Source organism: Macrosteles quadrilineatus, unplaced genomic scaffold (genome assembly GCF_028750875.1).
Source record: "Macrosteles quadrilineatus isolate MER2022 unplaced genomic scaffold, UCM_ALF_1.0 Scaffold_1__1_contigs__length_201487025, whole genome shotgun sequence".
Classification (NCBI taxonomy): Eukaryota; Metazoa; Arthropoda; class Insecta; order Hemiptera; family Cicadellidae; genus Macrosteles; species Macrosteles quadrilineatus.
In genome coordinates, this window is record NW_026542594.1 from 34,288,501 (window position 1) to 34,309,204 (window position 20,704).

Sequence of the window (20,704 nt, forward strand, 5' to 3'; positions counted from 1 at the left end):
TTTTACTGGTAATGCAATCAGGCAATTAGAAGTTCGCTTAGTCTGCAGTTTTGCTGCGGCGGGGGTATTATTGTAATAACAGCAGCAAACTTTTTGGAAACTTCAACTCACGTCCATGCAAATGTGCTGTAGCCTTTGTTTAGGTAAAACCCTTACCAAAACAACTACCGTAGATATTATGGCCACCGCGCGGAGTTGGACTTGACACTAAAGTGACCACCGCGCGGAGTTGGGCTGAACCCTTCGGGGGCCATAAAACTTTTCCTCAGATTAAATTTGACCACTGCGCGAAGTTGGGCAATCCTCGACGGCCAGGTCCAAATTCACCAACTTTTTTGGGGTCGTTTCTAATGTATAAATTCACCAACTTTCTACCTGGAGCAGGTACGATATTTCTCCCGGCGGGCGGGGAAGGAATTCCCTCCGAATAGTTTGCCATCGCCTGCTCCGTCTCGTCTCGGCGAGAGTGTACTGTAACCTAACCTAACCTAACTGAAACAATCACAGCTTAAAAAGTACTATTAGGGCTAAGCAGTACACTCTCGCCGAGACGAGACGGAGCAGGCGAGGGCAAACTATTCGGAGGGAATTCCTTCCCCGCCCGCCGGGAGAAATATCGTAACTGCTCCAAGTAGAAAGTTGGTGAATTTGGACATTAGAAACGACCCCAAAAATGTTGATGAATTTGTACGTAGCCATCCTCGACCAAGAGACTAACGTTGTTCCAGTCCTGTACGCACTGCTTCCAGACAAAAAGAGGAAAACCTACGTCAGAATGCTCAGAGCTATACTAAACGAAGTACCGTCTTGGAAGCCGGAATCTATCAATATTGATTTTGAAGCTGGAGCGATCTCAGGGTTGCGGGAGGTGTTCCCGACGGTGACAATTAATAGGTGTTTTTTTTTTTTTTCACTTTGGTCAGTGCCTTTGGAGGAAGGTCCAAGAAATCGGGTTGTCGAAAGACTATAAAGAAAATGAAGAAGTCAGAAAATGTATAAGAATGTGTGGTGCTCTACCATTCCTCAAAGTGGAAGACATCGACGAAGGTTGGGTGCACATCCACTACTAACTTGCCCCTGCACATGAAAAATTGGAAATTTTTTTTGACTATTTTGTTGAGCAGTGGCTGGAAAACCCTCGGTTGCCGAAAGAAGTGTGGAACTGTTATAAAAGGAGGCATCGCACGAACAATGCCGTTGAAGGGTGGAACTTCAAGCTAAACAACAATGTGGGAAGACCTCAAGACCTCATCCTCGAATTAGAGATTTAATCCTGCTACTGAAAGAGGACGCTACAAAAGCTGACGGAAAAATAGCCAGGATAGGAATGGATTTGGAAGGAGCTCATTTGGCATGGTGCCAAGAACCACACATTCCTTCACAAAAAAGAGATTTATCCGTATCCTCGCACAGTTGTTTACAGCACGGACATATGAGCACTTCAGTACTGCCCGCCATTGCCACAGCCTTCTATCCATAGAAAGAGAAGAATAAAATCTTACTCCATAGTTCTGAGAAAAGGATTTGTTGATGTGAGTCAAATACGGTACAAGAAATTCAAGAGATTATATGGTTTACTCAGTAGCTTGTGAAAGGAAAAAAGAATGTTATGATGAGTAGCATAAGACAAAATGAAACTAAAGGACTAGACGCCAGATGAGGTTTCTACACGTTTGAATTGTTACTGTATCAGAGTTATCAGATACTTCATGTTGTGTTGTTTATTCCGAATCACGTTGACAATAATATTGTAAAAAATTAAAATACCTGTAACTGCCTCGTGATTCCTCTGTTCCTGTACTGGACTACGCGCGTTTCGATGTATTCACATCATCATCAGGTCACAAACTTGAAGAACTTAAACCATTCTTAAATTGGTCGCGTCAAAGTTTACAAAAAAATACACAAAACATTTAAACATTTAAAAAACAGGGACAAAAACTGTAGGCCTACAGACACTGGTGTGCACATGACGGGTGCCGAGTCTCGACTGGTTCAGGAGCTGAACTTTGTCCCCTGGCCGCCTTTATCACGGCCCTTGTCCAACTTTATGAGTGATTCAAATAGAATATTAGTTTGCAGAGTGCTTTTGTCATTTAATATGTCCTGGGGATTGTTTTTTGCGGCTTTATAAATTTCAAACTGTTCCAGAGCTGTCATGATCCTGCCTTTGTTGCAAATGTGCAATCGTTTTAAGTTTGTTTCCAAATTAGTATAGTTGTGGTTGTTTAGTACCATATGTTCGGCATAATTAGATTTTTGCACCTTGGAGGCTTTTGGAATGTGTTCTTTGAATCTTTTCTCGAAGGACCGCCCTGTTTGGCCTATGTAAAATTTACTGCAGTCGTTACAGGATAATTTATATACTCCGGTTCTCTTATTAACATCACCACCTGATCCTTTAGTGTTTATAAGCTTATCTAATTTGTTGGAGGTTCTAAAGGATACTATTTTTCCATGTTTTTTCATCTCATTTTTTATTGTTAGAGGCAATTGTTCGACAAATTCTGCTGAAACAAACTCACGTTTATTTTGTGGAATTCGAGTGGGAGGATTGTTTAATTTCTTGCGGTGTTTTTTAATTAAATTATCAATCATAACAGGACTGTATCCGTTGGATGTTGCGATGTGCTTTAAGATTTCTTTAGGAAAATCAGAACCTAATATTACCTAATATTTCTATTGAGAACAAAAAAGCTGAATTGGCACTAATATTAGGTTCTGATTTTCAAAACATTTTTCAAAGCATACAAAATAGGTTCAACAAAGAATCGGAAAATGTGAAGGCTAGGCAAAAGGCTAAACTACAACATCTCAGACCCCCCGATAACATTGATAGGAATACTCAGGAAATTTCACAGTGTGATGATGCAAGAAAACCAAGTTGTGAATCTGTCTTCTAAAGTTCTAAACCCAGTTGAGATTTCTGTTTTGAGCAGAGGGCTAAATTTTTCCGTTATGCCTAAATCAGTTAAAACGCTGGATTTTGTGACAGGGATTGAGTCTGCTGTTTCTCAGTTATCTGAGTCTCAGGGGGATCAGTTCCGTTGTGAAGGAACCAACCTAGACGCCAGATGAGGTTTCTACACGTTTGAATTGTTACTGTATCAGAGTTATCAGATACTTCATGTTCTGAGAACTTCCAAAAAACACAAAAAGTTAGTTCTAAAGTGGAACTAAAGAAAATTCCTACTCCTAAACCTAATCTTAGTAAAGAGGAAACCAAAGCAGTATCAGTCCTTGGGAAAGACGGTACTGTAAAGATTTTGCCCACAGATAAAGGGAATGCCACGGTAGTTCTTGATACTGTGACATACGAAGAAAAATTTTTAGAAACTTTGCAATCTGGCCAATACACCCAATTGAAAAAAGACCCCACAGAAACTTTCGAGCGTATAATCGCTAGTACTCTAAGAAAACACAAAAAGTTTTTTAGCGACAAACAAAGGACTCGGTTGACACCACACCATTCCAAAATTCCACACATGTACGCCGTACGGGTTACCTAAGATCCATAAACCTAACGTTCCTCTGAGACCAATAGTTAGCTCACGTGATTCTGCTTGTAGGGAATTGTCTAAAGTCCTTCTGGACATTTTAAAGCCTTTAGTAGGACACACTGATTCGTTTATCAAAAACTCTAAAGATTTTGTAGAAAAGTCTAAATCTATCGTACTGGCTGATACTAAATGCCTGGACAGTATCGCAACTAGCCTAGACTCCTGGACCTATGAGGTGGAGGTGACGGAGCCTCTGGTGGCGGACCATGGAGCTGTGGTTATGAGTGCAAACTATAATTCGGTGAGTAATGCTCCAATTTTTCCTTCTTGGTATTTAGACTACACTAGGAGTGTTAGGAATATAAAAGATGATCTCCTGCCTTATTTTAGAAATAGTTTGTCACATGTTGACTGGAGTTTTGCTTTGCAGTGTGAGGACCCTGAACCAGCTTTTGAACTGTTTTTCAACCAAATAAATGACATTTTCAATGAATATTTCCCAGCTAAGATCTTGAACAATATAAATAAATCAACCAATAAAGTCAAAAATTTCAACCTAGAAACTAAGGCATGGTATACTCCAGAGCTTGCTAGATATAAGGACTATAAGGTCTTAGTTGTAAGAGATAGATATTTAGCTGCTACAGGTCAAGAATCTAAGGAACGCTTACGTACTCTTTATTCTAAGGCTAAGAACTCCTATAAACTTAAGGTCAATTTAGCTAAAAAACAGGAATATGTAAAAAAAATTGAATCTGCCATGAACCCCTGCAAGGCTGCGTGGTCTTTGGTAAATGAATCCAGAGGCATACCAACATCCAAGACTGTAAGGTTTAAAGCTAGCCCGGATGACTATATGAATAGCTTTCTGCTGGGAAATGTAGAGCGTGTCTTAAACACCATCCCTGTAACAAACGAAGATCCCTCACTTAATGTAAGTCGGGTACCCCCAACCATTGGCCTAACACAATGGCAACCTATTGACCGAAGGGACATAATAAGGATTGTGTCCAGGCTTAAATCATCCAAAAGCCAAGATATATATGGTATGACCACAATAGTCCTGAAGGCCATAGTAAATGAAATCGCAGAGCCACTAGCCAGTATACTCAACCAATGTCTGAGAGTAGGTGTCTTTCCCAACATATTAAAGATGGCCCGTACCGTCCCTGTGTACAAAAAGGGGGAACCATCAGACCTAAATAGCTACAGGCCCATCTCGCTGATACCTGTGTTTGGTAAGGTTCTGGAGGCTATAATGAAAACCCAGTTGGTGGATTTCTTTGAGAGAGGCATGTTGTTCTCAAATCTTCAACATGGCTTTAGGAAAGATCGATCTACAGTGACCGCTGTGTCAGAACTTGTCTGTAAAGTGCAAACAGCTTTCGAATCATCTGAATCGCTGTCAATGACGCTATGTGACTTAAGTAAAGCGTTCGATTGCATATCACATAACATCCTGGTTGATAAACTTGAACGCTATGGAGTGGGGAGCGTTGCACTCAGGTCGTTAAAATCTTACCTTACTAATAGGCTACAGGTCATCTCTCTAGGCGGTGCACAGTCCAGACCCATGCAGCTAAATCAAGGCGTTCCGCAGGGTTCAGTTTTAGGGCCTGCACTTTTCCTGGTGGTCATTAATGATTTGGAGCTCCATGGCACTGCGCTCAGATTTGCCGACGACACCACTATCTTCTCGTTTGGTGCTACCCCTGCCCTTGCGATTGATGCAGCGGAGGTCCTGTTTGATGAAGCCAAACAATGGTTTGCAGCCAATAAACTAAAACTAAATGAGGACAAAACACAAGCGATGGTCTGCACCTTAGCTAAGCATGTCCAAGAAAATAGCGTGGTCTCTCTCCTTGGCTTTAAAATAGACCAAAAACTTACATGGACCAAGCATATAGATGCGGTTAGCACAATGCTATCAAGAGTTGTACACCTACTTAGAAAACTCACCCATATGATAAGTCCACACTATTTGCTGGTGATATACCACGCTCTCTTCCATAGTGTATTGAGCTATGGTCTAATGCTATGGGGACACGCGCCTGCTTGTGAGGATATCCTCATACTCCAGAAGAGGGCAATTCGTGTGATTACTTTTAGTAAGAGACTGGATCACTGTAAGCCGCTCTTCATGAAAACAAAGGTCCTAACAGTCTATAACCAATACATCCTTCTGTGTTCCGTCCATGTTAAAGACAACCTATTAAATTTCCCTACAAGAAGTACCATACATGCACATCAAACCAGGCGTAACAATGAAATAGACATCCCTTTCTGCAGACTCTCAAAAACAAAAAATTCATACCCGACCATGGCACTCAGGATCTACAATAGTCTACCCCAAACACTGAAGAACCTGGAAGCTCCTAAATTTAGCACTGCCCTGAAGACATGGCTAAAAGATAGGCCATATTATAGCCTGAAAGATTTTTTTGAAAGTATGGGTGTATCCACCGCCATGACATAAAAGTTTATCTAAAGAGAAAAGTTTTGTTTTTAGTAATATGTAAATAGTATTGACACAACCTATCCGGCATCGCTGGTCTTGGTGACGAAGGAGGTAATTAGGTAATTAGGTAACGTCATAATGGAACTTTTGGAGTTGTGTACTCAGTGTAACTATTTCCAATTAGAGGGTAAATTATACCGTCAAGATGAGGGTATGGCCATGGGGTCACCATTGTCACCTATCTTTGCCAACATCTTTATAGAGGAGTTTGAGCAAAAAGCTTTGGCTTCAGCTCGGCTCAAACCGAGGATATGGTGGAGATATGTCGATGACACTTTCGTGGTTTTCCCTCATGGAGATGATAAATTGAATGAGTTTTTAGAGCATATTAATGGCGTTTCTTCCTCCGTAAAACTAACCATGGAGGTGGAATCACAAAACAAACTCCCCTTTTTGGATGTGTGCGTAGAAAAGCATTTGAACAGTCTTAGAACATCTGTTTATAGAAAAAAGACACACACAGGGCAGTATCTAAACTTTCAATCAAACCACCAAATTTCTGTCAAGGAGGGGGTTGCTTACTCTCTTTTTGACAGGGCTAAGAGCATTTGCTCCAATCAGGATGAGTTAAAGGATGAAATTAAGAAAGTAGAAAAGGATTTGGCTAGAAACGGATACCCTCGATCCATTATAAACAAATGCAAGAAAGATAGGGCTACGGGTGAACCTTTACAAAATCGCGAGGAAAAGCTCGTCCACATGTCAATCCCGTATGTGTCAGGACTGTCGGAAAAAATCAGAAGGGTTGCTAGGAAATTTAATGTGCAAACAGCGTTTAGGACACAAAACACACTTAGGCAGAGTCTCGTCAAAACAAGACCTAAAAATGACACTCAGGATACTAAAAACTGTGTTTACAGAATAAATTGCAATGATTGTTCCAGGCCAGACGTCATGGTGGAGAGTCGTGCTGATAGTTCGTCTGCTCCGTGTAAAATTTGCGATAAAGTAATTAAACGCGATGGTCGTGGTATTTACTGTGACGGATTTTGTAATGGATGGTATCACCCTCGTTGTGTGAAGTTAGACGATGATAAATACGGTAAAATAACTGAATTATCGGACAGTGTAAAGTGGTACTGCGATCCATGTGCTGTGAAGCTGGACAAAGTGGTCGCTAGTGCTTGGATTATTGACGAGCTTCTCAATCTGCGTGGGTGTATGGACAGTCTGGTGGGATCTGTAAATAGTCTAATTGAAGATAATAATAAGATAAATAAGACAATTGGTGAATTTTCCATAACAAATGATAGGTTATGCCAGTTTTTGAAGCTTGACAAACAGGAAACTGACGAATAGTGACGTTAGTTTGGCGGGAAGATCTAGTAAAGTTGCATCTTTTAGCTCCGTAGTAGTTGGACGTAAAGATGGAGACCTTCAATCTGGATCGAGTTGCTCGAACTCTAGAGTAAATACTCACTCCGTCTCAGTGGAACCAAATCGAGTGAGTGGAATTGGTGTAGATTTGGACTGTGGTGGTGTTAGGCCTAATAGGCCTAAAACAGCCAGAACAGTGCCTGTGTTTAAAAAGGGCCCTAGAAATGTACTAGCAAGCTATAGGCCGGTGTCCCTGATACCAGTGCTAGGCAAGATATTTGAAGCCTTAATGTTAAGGCAGATAAGTGATCACTTTGAAACCCATAACTTACTAGTCCCTGCTCAGCACGGATTTCGTAGGGGCAAGTCCACTGTAACTGCGGTGGGCTCCCTTTTACAGGTTATTCTTAATGCTTTTGAAGACAAAATGTCAACCTCTGTTGTGTTATGCGATCTGTCACGCGCTTTTGATTGTGTGCCGCATGACCTACTTGTCAAAAAGCTTTCAATGTATGGTGTTGGAGCCTGTGCGCTCAAAATGTTTGAGTCCTACCTTGATAATAGGTTCCAGGTTGTATCCTGGGCTGGGGATAAATCAAACTCTCGAGTGGTAAAGCATGGAGTCCCACAGGGCTCAATCCTTGGTCCCTTCTTATTCATTGTTGCCATGAATGACTTGTATTATGGTGTCTCAAATGATATATTTATGTATGCAGATGATACCACTATTTTTGCTACACACATTGATCATATTATGGCAAAAAATTCTGCTAGCTCATTGTTAAATGAAACGTCTCAATGGTTTGATGGAAATAAATTGGCCTTGAATGCAGCCAAAACTCAAGAAATCATGTTTAGCCTTAATAAAAATGTTTCCAGTGATGATTCTGTAAGACTGCTGGGTTTCACCCTGGACTCGGAGCTTGCGTGGGATGACCACATAGATGCACTCTGTGTAAAATTAAGTAGAGTAAGACATCTTTTGAGGAAGTTGACCTCTGAACTACCTTTTAACTTTTTGAGACTGGCTTTCTTTTATTTTTTTCAGTCCCATATTGTATATGGCACGCTCCTGTGGGGTCACTCCCCGCATGCTCAGAAAGTACTGCTCCATCAAAAAAAGGCTATCAGAATAATATGTCAGGTTCATTATCTGGAGCATTGTAGGCATTTGTTTGCAGAACTTCGTATTATGACTGTTGTAAATGTATATATTTATCAATCTTTGTTAGCTATTAAGGACATGGAAGAAGATCTGGTTTGTAACAAGGATGTCCACTCATATTTTACAAGAAATAGAAACAATGTACATTTAAGTAGCAATAGATTGAGTAAAACTAATAACTGTTTTCCTGTTACAGGCAAAAAGTTTTACAATGCTCTCCCGGAAAGTGTACGGTCATTGCGGAAGTCAAAATTCACAAAAATTGTAAAAGATTGGCTTGAAACGAATCCTTTTTATGAAACTAAAAAATTTTTTGATGCTCTGAAGGCTGGCCATTGTTTTTAGTTTGTAATTTTATTTTTACACTCAGGTATGTGTCACAGTTTTCATTTTCTTTTGTTTGCCATAACTGCATGGTTTGCTGTTTTGTTTGCTGTGAAGATTAACCATTTTTTTTTATTTCAGCATGGTTTGTAATGACGAACGTTTGATTATTTATATGCATTGGTTTGTTTATTTTAGAATAGTTTGACGTTACCTATTGTATTTATTTACTTAATGGTATAATAAATCTCTTGAATCTCTTGAATCTCTCTTGAATCTCTCTCTTGAATCTCTTACTATGGCGAGACAAAAAGACCGTTGAACATTAGAATCAAAGAACACAGAGAAAACGCCAAAAAAGGTTTAGTGGAAAAATCTAAGATCGCTCATCATTGCTGGTCCGAAAATCATCGTATGAATTTTGAAGAGGCAAAAATTGTCCATAAGGAACCTCATTTTTTAAACGTAAACTCATTGAAGCCTCATACATTAAATTAGCAGACCAACCAATCAGTCAGTCATCGGTTGAAATAAGGCTGCTTTGGCTACCCATTTTGAACAAGGAACTAAAGGATAGGGAACTTAATTGTTCAATAAATAGGGAAATAACGAATTCTCCTCAAAATTCGCAAGTTATGTTAACTCGTAGTAAAACTCAAGATAGGAATAAACAGAATTAACACCCATCTTGCGGCATCGTACATCGCTCCGCCATTTTGTTGGTTTTACTTTTCCAAGGACTGGAAGCCATTTCTGTTGTCTCCGTGTTTCCGATTGGTCAGCCATGTTGTTTCAGTCTCATTGGTGGAGTCATTGCGTACGGTGCTATTAGTGTTCCATTGTGTGAGTTTTTTACGTTAAACTTTTTATAGATTATAGTGTTTTGTGATTTGTTATTAATTGCATGTTGTATCATGACTTGACTGCTATACAGTGCATATTTTTTGACTACTACACTCTGTAGTGTATTCCAACTTAGGTTGGGCGTTTGTGTATTGTTAGCTGTAATGTGTTAGTTAAGTTTTTTTCACCTGAAGACGGGATCAGATTCCAGATCCCGAAACGTTGTGTATTGTTTTTTACATTCGTGATGGAAAATGTCCGTAATAAACCTTTGAACAACATTAACTCACCATCACCAACAATGAACTTCAAACAAAGAATTATTTGCTTGTTTTTCAGAGTGCATAGGAACGTTATTGTTTTAAAACTTATAAAAGTCTTGGGACAGTTGACATTTTAAAAAGTACTAAAGATATAGCTTCAATTTGTTGACACTCACAATTAGCCTTGAACATAAAGCGTAAAACTGGATCCTCACACTACTATTTTGGTGGTAGTGGTGCTAATCAGGACTTGTACGGCCATTCATAAATTATGACAAAACCCAAAGCCCGTACCGCTGGTTTATTGAAATACAGAGCAGGTAGACAGGCAGACAGACGGACGGGCGTTCCAAGTAGACAGCGCTGTGCGAGCACGATATTCCGCCATTTTCTGGTATGCTGTACGAGCACGTAATCGCCGCATGATGCGCTAGAGAAAACACGATGAGCTTTAATAAAAATCATACAAACACATCATTGAAGAGGAGCTCCAATGAGCAGGAAAGTACGTTTAAAGTGGAGCAGAACCCTTTTGTTCGAAGCTCCAAGGTTAAGAGGTCGCCACCACCGAAAAACGTGAGGACATATCCACCACCTGCACCTTTCAAGTGCTCTACGTTCCCCCCTTTAGGATCTCCTTCGGCAAGTGGAGCTAAGAACGGTGCAGAAAATGTTGGCGGCCGGTCAGTTCTGCTGTAGCGATGCCGGAGGAAACCTTCACAGCGACGTTGCGGTCGGAAGGCTCTGAGATGGTGCTTCTTCGTCAGGAATATCTTGACGCAGAGAGTAACATTGAAACCCGGCTCCGTAACATGGAAGAGACAATAAAGGCTATGCTAGACACCTTCAGGACCCAGAAAGCCGTAAATCAAGTGGTCAAAAATGGAATGGCCAAACTATATGATGACCTTGGCTTCGTCTTTGCCTGGCGTCTGGTGAGCAAGGCGGCCATGGAAAAGATTGCCGAAAAGGCCAAGGCGACTTAGACGGACCTCTCATCTGCTATACCCAGATCCTTTTCGGACGTAGCTGCAGCTTCAGCGAACCGCCGACAGCCTAATCAACCCACGACCCCCTTCAGGGAAATTCCCGAAAGGGGTCAGTTGTAGAGACACCTGGGGCTGTGTGGAAAAAACGCCTTTCCAAAAAGGAGAAGAGGCAATTGAGGCGGGTGGAGGTCGCCTCCATAAAGAGTGAGGCAGTGAAGGCACAGCTAACCGGCGTGGCCCTAACTGGGCCCGGCTCGGTCCCTGCTCTGAAAAAGTTGCGGCCAAAAAGCCCAGGACGGAGGCAATCCTGGTCAAACCCTCAGGGGGGAGATCTTTCGCCGAGGCCTTGGGTGTAATTAAGGCCAAAGCTAAGTCGGAGCAGACCAATACGGTTGTACGGTCGATTAGACAAACCCGGGACGGGAACGTTCTCCTTGGACAAGGCTTCTTTTACTGCCGAACTGAAGGCAGCTGTTGAAGGCCAGGGCACCGTCCGTGCTCTTGAGCCTAAGACATCAATCGAGGTTCGAAACATTGATTGTGAAAACAATTTCTGACCCCAAACTTGCTTTTGCAGCTTTTACTGAGACCTTTTGTGATAAATTTAACGTTGTATATCCACCTAAAATTAGTCGGCCCAAACCAATGTCTAGTTCTCCCGGTAAAAACCACAAACGCACCAAAGGTTCAAAGGATTGGTACACCCCTGACCTGGGTAGGCTACTACAGCTCATGCTACTTGTTCATGATCATTTTAAGGGCGCAACAGATGACAATATCAGGCAGAGATATTACTTACAATACTGTAGAATTAAGTGTGACTATGGTGTTAAGGTCAGGGATGCAAAGAGAAAGTTTAATGCAGATAAAATCCTCAACGCTCCCAACCCTTGCAAGGCTGCATGGGACATTGTGAATTATTGCAGGTCTCCTTGTCCTGGCCCTGAAGTTCTGGCCACCCCTGATGATTTCAACACATATTTTTTAAATGTAGCAGATGAACTTATCACAAATATACCCATGTTGCAGACAGACCCCCTGGATTCGGTTAAGGATCTCACCCAAACACACAACTTTAACTGCTGGACGAAGGTGAGTGTCAATGAAATTATCTCTACCGTTAAGAAATTCAAAGCCTCGGCAAGTCAAGATGTACATGGAGTGTCAACTAATATCTTAAAATCTGTAATAGACTTAATTGCACCACCCCTCACAGATCTGATTAATCTTTGCCTAGCTAAGGGTATGTTTCCTGATAATTTAAAAATAGCCCGGACGATACCCATCTACAAGAAAGGGGACCCTTCACTCTTGTCCAACTTCAGACCGATATCTATCCTCCCATCTTTCTCCAAGGTAATAGAGACCGTTATGAAGAAACAACTAATAGCCTACTTGGAAGGTAATGCCATTCTGACGGAAGCCCAACACGGATTCAGAGGTAAACACTCGACCACTTCTGCACTTTTAAGCCTTGTTGACGTTATTTCCAGTCCTTTTGAGGAGGGTGAGTCTGTCCTGCTAAGTTTGTGTGACTTGAGCAAGGCATTCGATGTCGTGAACCACAAAATCCTTCTTGCTAAACTGAGTAGGTATGGGGTGGGTGGCGCAGTCCTTGGCTCACTGACTGAATACCTGAGTGACCGCAAACAGTATGTCACTCTGAGAGGTGCCTCTTCCAGCGTTGGCAGCATACCTCACGGCGTGCCGCAGGGCTCGGTGCTGGGGCCAGTGCTCTTCACTATCATGATCAACGAACTCTCACTTAACAACCGTACTCTACTGTTTGCTGATGATACTACTCTGTTCTCTAGAGGGAAAGACCTAGAGGATCTCCGTGGAGAAGCTACTGTCCTACTGGAAGAAGCGAAGAGCTGGTTTGCCGTCAATAGGTTCAAGGTGAATGAGGACAAGACACAGACCATCCTGTGTACCCTCAAACCTGTTGTGGAAGATGAGGCTGTAAAACTCCTGGGCTTCTGGCTCGACCCCAGGTTAAATTGGAAGCATCACATAGACAAGGTATGTGTTAGACTATCTAGAGTTACTTACCTACTAAGAAGACTTCGTCCTACTTTAAGTCAACCCTCTCTGCTGATGGTCTATCACGCCCTCTTCCACAGCCATGTGTCGTACGGCCTTGTCCTATGGGGCCATTCTACAGCAGCCCATGACTACTGCTCCAGAAGACAGCCATGAGGATAGTGTCATCTGCTGGCTACAAGCAGCACTGCCGCCCTATATTCATCCGGCATAGGGTGCTCACTGTATTCAGCCAGTATATCCTCGACATCCTTGTACTACTCAAAGACAAGGTGGGACTCTTTGGCAGGAGGGAGGAGGTCCACACTCACAATACCCGCAGAGCCCCAGACCTTGACATGCCTCGGTGCCGACTTGCACAGACAATGAGGAGTTACCCGCGTTCGGCAATTAGGGTCTTCAACACCTTGCCTAAGCGAGTGCGTGACATGGACCTGCCAGACTTTAAGAGGGCGATTCGTGATGGACTGCTAAATAGGCCATTGTACGCCTTGCATGAGTTGGAAAGTGAACCCCTTTTCTAACGTGACACGTCCGCCACAAAAGTAGAAGTAAAAGTATATGTAGATATTTTTTAGTGTTTTTATGTAAATAGTAACATAACGCAATCTATCCGACATGTCGGTCAACGATGTAGAAGTCAAGTATTTCAAGTATTTCAAGTAAGTGTGTGTCGACGGAGAGTGACGTTGTTGAGGCCCTGAAGAAAGCTGTACCCGAGCTTGCCGGGCAAACGGCCATTCTAAGGGTGTGGCTCACAAAACCCAATAGGAGTCAGCAGCGGATGGCGGTCGCCAAAATGGCACATGCACACGCCAGTAAGGTGTTGGCACTCCAGCATCTGAGAGTCGGCTGGGTAAACTGCAGGCTCAGACGGAGGGTGGAAGTGAAGAGGTGTTTTAAGTGCCTCGGTTTCGGCCATTCCTTCCGAAACTGCAAGGGCCGACCGAAGCAATAACTGCAATGTGGGGAGCAACTGCAACTCCTGGACCCGATGGGGTGTCTGGCGAAGTCCTCAAGAAGATTTTGACTGCCAACCCCTTGATCATTTTGAGCATGTACAACGCCTGCCTGGTCAAAGGGGGTTTCCCCTCGTGCTGGAAGACAGCTAGGCTTGTGCTTGTTGGGAAGGGCAAGGGAGACCCAGACCTGCAATCCTCTTTCAGACCTCTGTGTATTTTGGATATTGCTGGCAAAGTCCTCGAGGAATTGATCCGTTCCCGGCTGAATTCAGCCGTTGTCGCTGCGGGGGACCTCTCCCCTCGTCAGTATGGATTTAGGATGGGCCGATCAACGGTTGACGGGATTGATGAGGCGAAGCAAGCCGTGATGAGAGCTGAGGATTTTAACCACTACTCTCGTAGGGTTGTGCTGCTCGTAACACTCGATGTGCGAAATGTATTTAATTTCGCGAGGTTGTGTGATATGATGGACGCTCTGGAGAACACCTTCCACATTCCGGCATACCTCATGCCCATCATAGAGGATTATCTCCGGTTCCACCTCCTCACGTATGACACTACGGAGTGTCCGCAGACGACGAGTGTTACTTCTGGTGCTGCCCAAGGTTCTATACTCAGCCCAGACCTCTGGAATATCGCTTATGAAAGCCTTCTGAGGTCTGAAATGCCTGAGGAAACAGTTTTGGTTGGGTGCGCAGCTGCACGCAGCGTTGAGCTGGTTCAGCTGAAGCTAAACCGAGTTATGCGTACCATAAACGCATGGATGGCAGACCACGGTCTTTCGCTTGATTTGAGCAAAACCGAGATCGTGATTTTGACAAAAAAAAACGGATTGACACCATTGAGGGTGGGAGCCATCAAGGTCCAAACCGTTCGTTCTGCCAAGTACCTTGGGGTTATGGTGGACAGCAAGCTTAGCTGGCGGGATCATATCTTCCGTACAGCGGACAAGGCCGCTAGGGTGGTTTCTTCTCTTAGCCTGTTGATGGCCAATGTCGGAAAACCTCGGTCCAGTCGTGGAAGGCTATTAATGTTTTCGGTCCAATCCCACCCAACGCAATATAGAATGTAGAATGTAGGTCAATGTAGAAAGAAGCTCTATCATTTCTAGCTATAGGAGAAGAGATATACAGGGTGAGTTTTAAATGAGTTCCTCCCTACTTTTTTCTACATTTCTTAAGATATCAACTCCGGACCACGTCAGATCATTGTAGAGTAGTAAGTACTTCATTTTGACTGGGTATACATTTTTGGCCGCCATCTTGGATCCGCCATATTGGATACAATGTTTTTTTTTAAATGTAAAGGTAGGGTTGTGACCAATTATTTCAAACTATAATTTTACGCTGATTACAATGCCGCAATTAGCTTTTAAAAACCTTGATTCGTTCTAAAGTTATGAGGACTTTTTATAACTTTATTTTTAGCCCATTTTAACATTGTGCATTTACAAAATAAGACCATAATCTCAAAATGGTATTAGATAAAGATAAGTATACACCACCATTCATTGTAGACCTATTTTCACTTGGTTATGACGGATGTATTTTTTTTTTCGGTCGCAATCTTGGATCTGCCATTTTGAAATGTGATAAATTAATTTGAATATGAAGGAGGTGAACTATTTTTTTATGCTGTACTCAATGCCGCAATCCGTTTTTGGTTATCAAGCTTTCTTGATGAAATATTAAAATTATCTTATTTTTGGTTATCAAGCTTTCTTGATGAAATATTAAAATTATCTTATTTTTGGTTATCAAGTTTCTTGATGAAATATTAAAATTATCTTATTTAAAATTTCAATATTAAAAAAAATGAAAAACTGGCGTAATTCAATTCCTGCTTCCACTGTGGCCACCAACAAAATATCTGACTCAGATTAACCAAGCGCCGAAAATCTGAATCTGATTCTGAATCTGAATCGGCGTGCACTCTGGACGTACCGTAACAGACTACCTATAGCTTTTGTAGTTTAGTCAGTTGTGATTGTATAATCACTAATCAGTGATCAAGCCCGTAAACAAATTAAACCAATCCACTTGTTCAATAGTGACTATCACAAGCGTAATGAGTAATTACTAGTCCATCAATCAGAATGTAACAAGTCCTGCATGCTACTGGCTGACTACAATTATTGGCATGTCCCCTAAAGCTTGATTACTACTGTCAGTCAATTAGTAAGCTCAATTAACTGTAGAGAATTTTGTTCAATTTGATTTGTTTACCATCATATAATATTCTCTCTCTCTAAGACATCTCTTACTTTTTCTGTTTTTTTTTCTTTTTCTAAAAGGTGTGCGTATTCCAGTATTTGACCATGGTAGGTTTAACACCATTATGTGTGTAGTGTTGGTTGCATTGGGGTACTTGTAACATCCTATGATATTAGGTCTACTTTATAACAGCAGGAGAGTAGTGACTAGTGAGTGACACTACTTATTTATTCAATATGTATGTTGTGTATGGTGTTTTGTGAATCACTGTATAAATACATCAAACATTTATACAGCATTTAAACCAACCAACTGAGTAAAACAAATGAATAGCTTTTATTGGTAGTCATCTTACAGTAGCCTACAGCTCCAAGCAACCTGTATAATGCACCAAATTTAATATTGTCAAAAATACACCGCATTCTATACACATATAAACCCCCATAGAATATGTTTTTTTGATAAATTCAATCAACACTCAATACTGCACTGCAGTAGGGTTGTCAACCTCACAGGATAACCTGTAGTTAAATTAGTTGTTTGGCAATGAAAATTCTAAAAAAATACCCCTGTCACAGCAAACCTGCAGACTAATCAAATTTCCATTTGCCTCATTTGATTCTCACTTAAATATATTTAAATAACATTAGTGAGTACTGCGACGATCCGCAGTATTATCCTGAAAATTAGACCAATTCATTAAAAACAAAGCAAAAATGTGGTTCAGATTCCACTATCTATATAAATAAAATTAGAGATTGTCTGTACATTGCTCAGAATTATATAATTTTAGGTTATTTTTACTTTTTATAGATTAAAGAAGCAGAAACGAGTCTTATCTCTATTTCTGTATGTCTGTCTTTCTATCTGTCTGTAACACTCAAGGTGGCATTTTACGCTATCTTCTCCAGGAAAACGAGAGTACCTATCAAGATCCAAGTCATTTTAATGTATTCACTGGATTGGGAAGAGCGAGTGTCTTTAGCTATTAAAATATGGTCTCACTACTTTGTAAAATCACGGGCTTTCAAAAATGCAGTTTTGTGCGATTTTTGTCAAGTCTTGTCCAATTTTTATCACATAACTATGGATAAATAACGAACAGCTGTTCGGATCGAGATTATTTTTTCTAGCTGTCATTGATATGTTTACAAATGTTGTTTACAAATACCACAACCCTTTTCGATCACGTTTTGAAAGCAAATCCCAACCAAGTGAGTTTAAAAACGTTTTTCTTTCATAACGGATTTAATTAATCGCAAGTGCGACTAGTTGTGCGATATAGTGTAACCATAAATGAAATTAAATAACTAAGCATCATCCAGGTCAGGAACCAGAGATTCTTTGTGTATAAAATTGTTCTTGAGTTTTGATAACCAGAAATAAGACCTTTAACCTTGAATCAGTGTTGTATAGGCCTACGGCTCGGAAACTTAAATTTATTAATGATCGCCGCCAATAGCTTAGAAACAAGGTTTCCACTCATTGACGGCGCTTCAATGGCGGTCGTGTAAAGTGTAAAGTAAAAAATCACAACTGCAGTGGGTGATTGTAACATAGGTTTACGGATGATGCTAAACTCGCTTTTCCAATGTGTCACTTTCTGTTTCTAACTACTGTTCTTAATATAAGAAGGTTTCAACTGACTACGATAAGATCCCCGTGCGTAGAACGGGCACACAGCTAGTAAACAATAGGTCCCTTAGTTGCCATTGGCTGTATGGGCTATTAATTAACAGCTGTGTCTACAAGATCGCGCCACTCATCCTACACTCATCCTTCACTCATATTTGGGTTACAAACTTAAAATACGCATATAGTGGCGTCCCCATCTTAAATAATTGATAGTTATTGATTGATAATTGATTAGGGTTTATCGAGTATCTAGGTTTGCTGCTCACCGGGGAGGGGGTGGTAATAAAGTGAGTTTTTTAGTAAAATATTAATAAACTATTATATTTAGTAAAATATTATAGTGAGTTGGGATTATTATTTATATATTTATTTAATAATAAAATGAGGTCTCGGCGCCAAAAAATTCTCTAATAAAGTTGTAGTATTGATTTATTTATTTATTTATTTATTTATCATACGGTAAACACCATTTTTACAATCGATAATACATGAGGGCAAGTTACAATAAAATATTTATAAATATTTTATCTGTGCATAAATATCTGATAAATATCTGTGTATAAATATCTGAATATATAAGTCAGATTCAGATTCATCTTGCTGAAAAAAAATATTGCTAACATGAAAAAATGACACCAACAGTATTGTCCAAAAATGCTTTAACAAAAAATGGATCATGTGTATTATAAATCCTAGTTAACAAGCATAAACATTTATAGAGAAAAAAACGATTACCAAAACTAGATAACAATTGATAAATATTTCAATATATAACAATAACAAGCAAAAATATAAATATACTTGACAGACAAGACAAAAAAGAAAAGAAAAAATGACAACAATATAATAACAGTGACGTAAACTAAGTGAAAAAATTTAACAGTGCAATACAAAACAACAAACAAGGCAGCAAATTCCGGACAGTGAACTCAGGACAATTCCTCATCAACAACATAACAATAACAATAACAACTTAAACTATGATATTTTTTATGGCTTTCAGTTTGCAGGTGAACACATGTTGGCATGCTTGATTTCCAATTCTGTGGAGCCGTGGAATTGTACTATGGAAGGCGTAGTTTGTAGAAAAAGAAGCTTTGTTGAAGAGTTGAATGTGCCTGAAGTGTCGAGGAACGTGGAAACTAATTAGGCGAAGTATTTCTGGAGCATCAACTTCGCCGTTCAACAACTTCCAGAGGAAAGACAGGTCTGCAGATTGTCTACGGTCACTCAGTCGAGGAAGGCCCATATCGATGCGAATATCTTCAATCGGCACTGTATAGAATTCATGGCCCAACTTGACGCCAATAGAGCGAAGAAAGCGATTCTGAATTTTTTCTACTCTTGATATGTGGCTGATTTGATGTGGATTCCATATCAAGCTGCCATATTCCAGCACAGGCCTAACCTGAGTCATGTAAAGAGTTCTCAGAGCATTAACATCAAGTCCGTATCTACCACATCTAATGACAAAACCTAGAGCTTTAGAGGCTTTATTGCAGATTGTATTTATGTGCAGGTCTGGGTTTAAATCGTATGACATTAAAACTCCTAGGTCTCGTATGGCACTCTTCCGTGGCAGGATGGCATTGTTCATCGAGTAGAAGAAGTCAATACGCTGCTCGGTACGGTGATAAGATACCACTGCAGACTTCGAAACATTGATATCCATGCTGTTATCCAGGCACCAGTTGTCGATTGAGTGCAAACATTGTTGAAGGGTGGAACAGTCTGCCTGAGATTTGATACACTTGAAAACCTTGATATCGTCAGCAAACAGCAAGCACTGAGAGTCGATACTATCCACAACATCGTTAACAAATATATTGAAAAGAAATGGACCCAGATGAGAACCCTGGGGGACTCCAGAAACAGCAGGGAAAGGGATTGACTTGGCTCCTGCAAACTTGACAGCTAAGGTGCGGTCTTTAAGATATGATTCAAACCATCGCAAAAGGCTTCCGACTATGCCATACCCTTTTAATTTTGCCAAAAGATGGTCGTGGCTGATGCAGTCGAATGCTTTACTAAAGTCAATATAGATACAATCTAGTTGCTCCTTGGATGAATATGCTGTGATTATGTGATGTTGCAAAATAAGAAGATTAGTGTTTGTAGATCTACCCTGCATAAAACCATGCTGAGCCACACTTAACAAGCGCTTGAAGGGAAAACTAATTGCATCAAGAAGGAGACTCTCAAAGATTTTTGCGAGTGCAGGCTGAATCACAATGGGTCTATAGTTTTTTACTTCCTCTTTAGACGCAGACTTGTGTATTGGTACCACGAAGCCCATTTTAAATTCAGCGGGAAATACACCAGATGCTAAGCTGTCATTGTAAAGAACAGTTAGCTGGGGAGCAATGAGTTCGCTACAGTGTTTTAGAACGGATGGAGGTATTTCATCAGGCCCGATTCCTTTGTGAGGATCCAGTGACTTCAGTTTCTTCAAGACATCTTCAGGGGATAAGACGCAAGATGAAATGTTGAGATGAGTTTCGAATGAATACACTGGTGGTGGAGTTGAAGGTTGTCTATATACAGAAGAGAAATAGTTTGCGAATAGATTACATGTTTCAGCTGGATCAGACGCATGCTGTCCATTGAATGTATAACTGCATGCCGAGTCTCTATCACGCTTCATTTTGTTTACAAAGCTCCAGAAGATTTTTGGGTTACTAGGCACAGAAGTCGGTCCAGCCGATGGCACGTAATTACCACTGAATTAGCAATATATTTTTAATCAGTTTTGACACATACCATGCCTTTACACATATATTTCCGCTTAAAAAGATTAGAATAAATTATTAGAATTATTAAAATAGTCGCCCGAAATCTTTATGTTGTTCATTGCCAAAACTCGATTATATTGGCCATGTGATATTCAATTTAAATATGTCTTATTCCATAGGGAGCTAGCTCATACAAAAAC